Consider the following 9,476-nt stretch of genomic DNA (forward strand, 5'->3'; position numbering starts at 1 on the left):
AAGATAACAAAAATTAGAAAACCATTAAAAGAATAAAGAAAAAGTAGGATTTCTAACTTACATGAATTTCTGGAAGCTTTCCTTTGGCTTGATGGTTTGAGGGATCTACTCTTGTTTGCAACAAGAGTGGCCACCAATTCTTTAGAAGAGGGAATGGTCAAAAACTAATGAATTATTAATAGATTCACAATTTTTGGCTCTAGGGAGGAGTAGAGTAACAGTGCATAAAACTCTATTAAGCTTCAACAAAGGGAGAGGCTTCTATTTATAGGAAAAAGTGAGCTTCTAACCAAGCAAACTAATTCTAGAATTTTCCAGATTAGTTTGGTCAGTTTTTGACCAAACTGATCTGTTTGGTCAATTTTTGACCATTTTTGGGTCAATTTAGCTTACTTTTTGGAACTAGACTTGAATTAGGAGAGAGGAGAGATAAAATATCTCATTTTTTGGGAATTTAAAACTCGACCAGACATGTGAAATAGGCACCTCCTTCATGAGGGGGAATTCCCACTCTGAGGTGTCAAAAATTCATTTTTTTAGTATTTCCTTTGGTCCTTAGTCCACTCTTCATCTTATGTGAGTATTTACTCATTTTTGGGGGGATTTTCTTTATTTCTTCTATTTATCTCCTCCACACATTTGGATGAATGTGATTGGCTCCTCAAAACCTTAATTTAAAATTTTCAGAAAATTTGGACCCCTAGGATAAGGCCTTTCGAACAGATTATAATTAATTTCTAATGCACCTTCTGAAAATCTTTTTGAACTTCTGTTTCAGGGTTCTAGAATTTTCCAAGTTCAGTTTGGCTGAATTTGGACAAGATTTGCACTCAGTTTGGCTCCCTTTTGATTTGGTTTGATCCAGGAGAGAGGAGAGATAAAAATATCACAATTTTTTGAGTTAAAAACTCCACCACATGTGTGAAATAGGTGCCTCCTTGAATCACCCCCCTCTCCTTACCAAGGTGTCAAAAATGTATCATTATACCAAAATATCTCATCTTTTAAATAATCTCATAGTTTTTAATTAATAAACCTTGTACTCAGTTAACTCTTCATCTTATGTAGGCATTTACTCATTTTTGGATATTTTTCTTTTATTCATTGGATTTATCTCCTCCCCACACTTGGATTAGTCCTATTGGCACATAGGAACCTTAATTGGACCATAATCCAAAAATTTCTGAAAATCTAGACCCTTAGGCTAAGGTCCTTTATCACATTTCCAATTAATTCCAATTGCATATTAGAAAGTTCTTTTTGAATTCTTGTTTCAGGGGAAACCATTTTAGACACTAAGAGGATTTTTATATCCAAAAATATCTCAATTTTGGATTACCTCTTTCTAGACATTTTCTCTCTCCAAGCCAAAACAAGGTAAAATAGGATCTTTCTTCTATTTCAAAGAGGGGAATAATTACAAGATCAGAAGGAAGGGTTCTTACACCTGTACACCTCAAAAGTTGGAGAGAGAAATCTTACATCCTACCCCACTTTAAAAATGCGAGATGTTCTCATCTCGCAGGTGGAGCACAACTCTTTCCCTTAAGATCCAACTGATTATGGGGTTCCTTATAGTCTGGTCACCCCAACAGAATCCTGGGATAAAGATCCCTTCTACGAGAAGAATATAAAGAACTCATTATCAGATAACAATTCATTCAGAACATATCATTCATATCCTTAACACAATAATGGTCCATCAGACCGGAATTTCTATCTGAACATTCCTCCACGGGAGTTTCAGTTATGCAGGTTCTCAATTTGTCATCCCTTAATTTGAGCTACTGAGTTCAAAGGTTAACGACATCAATCTGTCAGCACAATCCACTAGTCTCATAGTGATTTGCTGAAGTCATTATCGCTATTCCAGTAATTAACATCATTACTGGGATTCGTCCCATTCATCCTCATTGTTGTGGTTTTGTTCAACTTATCTCCTTTCAACCAGAATTCAGGAATCATTATCTTTCAATCAGAATCCAAATCAACTCATATATTCTCAACCAGAATTCTAAAATCAACTAGCATTCGAATTCATCATCTGGATAGTATTTTTGCTTATAATTTCAAGGTCTTAGATTTACTCGTATATACTGCCAGTAAAGAGCTGCAGTTATACCCTCAGTATATATGGGTAGTCACGATCCTTGGAATTATAAGGTAAATACCATCATGTCTAGTCCTCAAGCAAGTCAGGGATTCCATACAATTGCGGTACTTCCATCTGAGGACCCAATTACTAATTTATGAATTTCATTCTGAATATCAATTTGTATGAATTTCATCACACAATTACAATCTTTTACTGCTACTTGATAAATTTTTGACATTTCTGGCTTCTCTATTGATCCACTTTAGCCAATTCGCTCTGTGATACCAGCTGAAAGATCCCTACCCCCTCCGCGTAACGAATTCGGGGGTGCTAGCAGCGGAAGTAGCACTTCTTGCCCGGGAGAGAGCCTCTCACTCGGGGCCTCGCCCACCACACGGATATCCGGACAAGAGACTAATCCCTCGGTTCTTCCAAAATCGAACCCGGAAAAACTTCCCTCGCCCAGAAAGCACGGGCGATTCCTCCATAGATATTTTTATTCTAACGTAGTCAAGGTTTCACTAGCCAAACTGATCCGACCGAACCCGTAAGTCACATGGTCAGATCAAGGATAAGACTTGCACTTGGATCATAGAGACCAACGCTTTTTTCCTCATCTTCGAGAGGCACAGCCGTTGATTCTTTTCCATAGAGCAAGGTCTGTGCGGGATTTACTTCATCTATCATACCATAATAGAATTAAGTCTCATTTCAAGGATCCATCAGTCCAGCCTCAGTCCCATGGGTTAGCCAACCTCCCAACTACTGTAGTGACAAGATCCAATTAGGAATTTGGTTAGGTTTTCTCCCGAGTACCAGGGAAAAGAGTTCCTAGGTCCCCTAGCCGACGCTTCATGCAAACTTCAAGATAGTCACACCACTTACATACCCAATATGAAATTGCTTGTTTCACATATTCAGCTAACTTTAAAACAATCTTTTAATGAAATCATAGTATCATTGATCATAATCCTCCAAAATATCCGGTTGGATTCTAGTTTCCAATCATTCCTTCCTCATTGTAATTGTGGCATCATTTGGCAACCATAACGCTCACCACCTGTCGACATAGGGGCCTTTTCAATAGTTCCTAGCTCATAGTACTCGGAAATATATTCACTTATAAAAATCCAGATGGACTCTCCGCCGCCGTTGAAGATCAGCAAGATCAACAAACAGATCCATATAAAAGAGCCATGGACTCATCCGTTGAGGACCAGCACGGTCAATCAACCAGATCCATGCCCGAATTCAGAAAATAACTCTCACTCCTTGTTCCAGTATCTTCCTCGACCCACATGTGGGTATCTTCGGTGACCTAGAGCCCGAGCACCGTATGGTCAGCACCCTCTAGGATCCTTCACACATCACCTAGCACTTCACTCATAGGCCACTTCCTTGGTCCCTCATCCACCGTACCATAAGCTCACCATTTAAATCGAACCAAGGCTGGTCAAGACCTCGGCGGCCGAGACCGTGCTATGCGAGATGTCCTCCGTTGACTCTCCGTCAGTTGTTGCAACTTTATCACTTAGGTCTCCACGACCTCATTCACAAGATGGTCAAAATGCTTCCCCAGCATTCTTGACATAAAACAGTCATTTAAAAACAGGTCATAAATACAGTTTCTATAACGAACTCTCGTCTTTCCACATTGTTCCACATCAATCCACATTACTTAATCCAAGTCCACATTGTTCCACATCAATCCACATTACTTAATCCAATCATATGTATTCCCATCGTCCTTCATCCATTCTCATCCAATCACATCATTTTCCATCTCATCACATCTTTCCACATTTATACTCATCACATCTCATCCATTTGCATCTACCCATATCCACATCTCATCACATCACATTCATTCACATCTCATCCATTCATATCTACCCCCATCCACATCACATCTTTCCATTCTCATCCAATCACATCATTTTTCATCTCATCACATCTTTCCATTCTCATCCAATCACATCATTTTCCATTCTCATCAAATCACATTATTTTCCATTCGCATCCAATCACATCATTTTCCATCTCATCACATCTTTCCACATTTTCCATCTTATCACATCTTTCCACATTTATACTCATCACATCTCATCCATTCGCATCTACTCGTATCCACATCTCATTACATCACATTCATTCACATCTCATCCATTCATATCTATCCCCATCCACATCACATCACATCCATTTCACCTCACCTCACATCTCATTCATTCACATCTATCCCGATTCACATCACATCCATTTAAATCACATATCATCCATTCACATCTATCCCAATTTACATCACATATCATCCATTCACATCTATCCCAATTTACATCATATCACATCAGATTCATTTCACATCATATCTTATTCATTCACATCTATCTTGATTCACATCACATCATATCCATTCACATCACATATCATCCATTCACATCTATGCGAATTTACATCATATCACATCACATTCATTTCACATCACATCTCATTCATTCACATCTATCCTGATTCATATCACATCACATCCATTCACATCTATCCCAATTTACATCATATCACATCACATCTCATTCATTCACATCTATCCTGATTCACATCACATCACATCCATTCACATAAGTGTGAATGGGTGAGATGTGATGTGATATGAAGTAAATTGATTTAGTAGCTTTTCTTGCTTCGATACCAATAATGGGACGTTTTCTAAATTTTTGCCAATTGCTTGGCCTAGATAAAGGTTCTTTTTTCGACGACCATTTCCATAATTTTTCTCAATTTCTCAACTGAATTTTATTCAATAATCCTCTTTTGAATAAAAGAATTCATGGGAATTACAAAAATCAATTCTACCCATATTTCCACTTTTGATAAATATTCATAAATTGAATTATACTAAAAATGTCTCTTTTTTCCATTTGATTTCTTGGATCTCAAATATCATGGGAATTCCACTTTATACATTTAATTATTTGAATTCTAAATGTCATGGGAATTCCTCTTTTATCATCAAATAAATTTATCTAAAATTCCTCTTTTCTTTAATAAAAATATCCATTGATTCAATATGCCAAGAATTTCACTTTTACTATTTAAATGATTGAATTCCAAATGTCCGTGTCTCCTCCCAAGGAAACATGCTATGACTAGCCTAGGTAGTGTCAACTATACGGTGGGCCATGCAGCTACGTGGTATTTTTGAAGAAACTCGTGCTCAAGGGCAAGTGGGTTCCAATGGTTTTGTTTCAAATGTGTTGAATGCGTTGAGCATGAACAAGGATGTGATTTTGGCACCATCCAATCGTGCAAACCTGGTACCAAGCTTTTGTGGAAGAGTGTCCATGGTTTACCAGAACTCGAATCCAATCCTCAAAGTCAACATTCTCAAGAGGGGTTCATATAAGATCTTGGTCCTCATCTTCACCCCATACCACATCTTGTTACAAGCTCTAGAGATATTAGTTAACGTGGTCCATATATCATAATCATTTGGCGAGAATTCCTCAACCCATGGGATGATGCTTCCCTATTTTCAAATTTATTTTTAAAGATCGGTTACCTTTACGTATGTAAATGTGATTGGTTTTCAAATCATGAACCATCCTTGTCTCTCTATTGTAAGACCCTATGAGGATCATTGTGTATGACCCTCTTCTTTGAAAATCAATCATCATGAATGTGTGGTGGAAAGTCTTAATCTTTGCATCGTAAGAATGAAGTCTAAAGTTTAGTTGTGTTCCCATTATGGTAAGCTTGACCACGAGGCTTGTGCAGACGAGAGTGGTGGGATCTCCCAATAATCCTTGGTGATGATGCTGACACCAGCACCACCATCCAAGATTGGAGAGACTATTATGACTTTATAAACAACAAGTAACATAGTGTTCATTTCATTATAAATATCATCATGTCTTTATAAATGACCAGTAACATGATGTTCATCACTTTTAAAGTAGTTCCCCTCTTGTTTATGGTGGATACTTTTGGCTGTGGGTATGGAAGAAGAGATGAAGCCTTTGTCCATCACTAAGGAGACTTGGGAATTTGTAAGCGACAGTAGTGAGACTAGTGGTATACAGTTATGTTTTGGAATACAGTTATGTTTTGGTATCCAAATACAATGGTTACCCTCGTCGCGTAGCCTTGAGATTTTAATAAGTATTTAGGTATCCATTTTGTGGTAACCTGTAATTTGGACTTCTTGTCGATTATTATGTTGAGGCCTTCTTTGCATGGTTGGTTGAGATGGTAAAAATAGAGAAATCTTGAGAACCCATTTCAAGGTAGATTTGGGCTATTACTTTCTAGCCCATCATATTTTTTTGTCCTTCTGACACATAGAGGTGTTTGTCATGTGGAGGTAAAAGAATTAAGATTTCCTTGAATAGTGGATGATGAAGTCGAGGGGGTTTCCTTAGATTTTGTGGATGTTGAGGCTTCCTCCTTGCTGTGACTCTCGATAAGAGTGAGAGGTAGTAGGGGTTTTATGAGTAGAATGTTTAGCCATGGGTCACCCACATAGACATGCCCTGTTGTGACCAGTGTATCATACATCTAGTAGCCTTCATCCATGTGCAACCAAGTATTACCAGTTTAGGTAATGTTCTTGTAGGCATAACTAGGAAGTCTCCCACTAAGTGCTTGTTGCCAATATATTTATTTTGTAGTATCCTAAGAACCTTGTTGTTTCTACCATTGGTATCTTTCACCTTTAAAGAGGTGTCTATGAGTTGAGGTTTTCCCAACTAGTTCCATGCATTGAAGGAAATTAAATTGTGACTAGCCCCTTGTATCATGTAATGCATTGTAGAGCACTTTACCATAAGGGCTAGGCAATTGAATGGATGTTCGTAGAGGTTCTATGTGCTCCTCTGTGTCTCCTTCAACTTCTTCCACAAAGACTTGTGAGGGTCCAAGGATAGCTTGTTGTTGTTGATACTGCCAGATTTTCCTTTCTTTAACTTCTTGTTGAGCTTTAGCTTTCTTTAATTCCATTTTTTCCTTGGCAACCTTTTTATCATGTGAAACCCATAAAGCTTCCTCAGTAAGAGGACCATAATACTTTTTGAATTTATTTCCATTAAGGAAGCCTACATTTTCAACCCTATCAAGGGTTTCAACACACATGGTACCTTGAGGTGTTATTTGCAGACTCAAAATGGTCCTTTTCTAGTATACTTTAGTTTCTTTTTTTTCAGTGCTGCGGACTTCGTACATAAGTACAAGGTATCCCTTATTGATTTCATTATTCTTGACATTATTATCAAACCACTTTTTTCAACGATCCTTTTCTGTTAACATATTCTGCATAATAATTTATCTTTCTTTCTCCAATGGTTCAAGAATGAACAATTGGTCAACCCAACATGTTACTCTCAAGTCTCTCAGTCCACTGCTACCCTTAAGCTGGGTATCATGAATTCCCATCGCATTACCGCCTCAGCCCCATATACCATCTTAAGCTGGGTATCATGAATTCCCATAGCATTACCTCCTCAGCCCCATATACCATCTTAAATGGTGTACAACGAATTAAAACTTTGTAAGAGGTTCGGTAAGCCCATAGAGCTACTGTGAGCTTGAATTCCCAATCATTGCATCGAGCTTCAACAACTTTTGTTAATATAGAAATGAGGACTTTGTTGGTTCTCTTAGCTTGACCATTTTCTTGCCGAGTAGTATGGAGTGAACTTGTGGTGTGACATCATGAACGTTGTGGTGAAAGGACAACTAAAGAGGGTAATGATATTCTCATAAAGAAACTTAGTTATTGCCACAATATCTACTTTTCTTGAAGCTCTTACTTCAACCCATTTTGTGACATAATGCGTAGCTATTAAATATACCTTGCTTGGGTACTACGTGCACCAGATTGATGGGTCCCACAAAATCAATGCCCATTTCATAAAGGGTTCTAAAACTTTAATAAGATGCAAGGGCATCATGCCCTTCTTTTGTGGTTTAGCACATCGTTGGCACTCTCATCACATCATGTCACAAATAGTCTACAATATTTGAAGAGTGTGGGCCACCAATACCCCAATTGGAGTATTTTTCTTGTAGTAATATCTATTGAAAATTGCCCACTAGGTATCCCTTGGTGTTCTTGCTCGATGATGTATATGTATTCATCCTCCCTAGGGCAGTTTCTTTATATGTCATCCTTACCTCTTCTATAAATAGTTCTAGCAATCAACTGGTAAGGTTCTGCTTCTTTAAGCAACTACCTTGCTAGATCTTTCCTTATCTTCTTTGCCTCTAGAAAATCATTAGCTAGAAAGTTAACGATTTTCTCACTCGACTCTAGTATAGCCTCAACTTTAAATGGTGTAGTGTCAAGTAGATCATCATGTATTCAAATTGGTGCTTCACCATTAGGTACACAAGATAGATGATCAGCCATGGCATGTTTCTTGCCAAGACTTGCCACCACTATGATTTTTTTTTTTGAGAAGAATCAACAACCACCTAGTGATTCTCCATGTGGATCAAGGTTTGTTGATAAGGTATAGCAAGCCTTGATGATCAACATAGAAAACAAATTTATTAGCTAAAAGGTAATGTCAGAATTTCTTCATGGCATATACCATTCCTAAACCTTCATGCTCCGTGGTGGTATAATTCATCTTAGCTTCACACAACTATCGACTGGCAAAACTTATGTAGTCCATTTTATGTTCACTTGGCTAGGCTAGGACGCATCTAATTGCAACGCTAGAAGCATTAATATGCACATGGAAGATAACATCCTAGTTTGGAACTTGTAATATGGAAGCACTAGCCAAAGCTTATGTTAATATATCATCGGCTTGTTGGCATTCTTCTGTCCACTCAAATATGATGAGAAGCTTGTACAAGGGATGTGTAATCTTGACATAGAAGAGGATGAATCACCTGTAGTAGCCTACATGTCCCATAAACCTCTGGAGTCCCTTATAGTTTGTTGTGGGGGTAATTCTAACATAACTTTAATTTTACTCTCATCTATGGAAATCCCATTTTTCGACACTATATGTCCTAAGATGACTCCATGTTTAACCCAAAATTGACATTTCAATGGGTTTAGAGATAGGCAATAAAGTTTGGGGGGATTTTTTTTGGCGAGCAATTTTGGGTGAGAAATTTCCAAAAATGGCAAGCGGGATGACTTCTCCTTCCATGATGAATGAATGCACAAATCATCTAAGAAAGCTTCGCGAAACGTTCTTAGAAAAATCTTTAAAGGTAGTGTTCATAAGCCGTTCGAATAATGTGGCTGGTGCATTGGTCAAGCCAAATGGCATAACTCTCTAAGCATAAAATCCATGTTCTGTGATAAAATTAGTTTTACCTTGATCCTTTAGAGCAATTGAAAATTTGGTTTGAGTATGTGTTCCAAATA

Source organism: Cibotium barometz, chromosome 61 (genome assembly GCF_041138505.1).
Source record: "Cibotium barometz isolate CiBa-2024 chromosome 61, ASM4113850v1, whole genome shotgun sequence".
In the NCBI taxonomy this organism is placed as follows: Eukaryota; Viridiplantae; Streptophyta; class Polypodiopsida; order Cyatheales; family Cibotiaceae; genus Cibotium; species Cibotium barometz.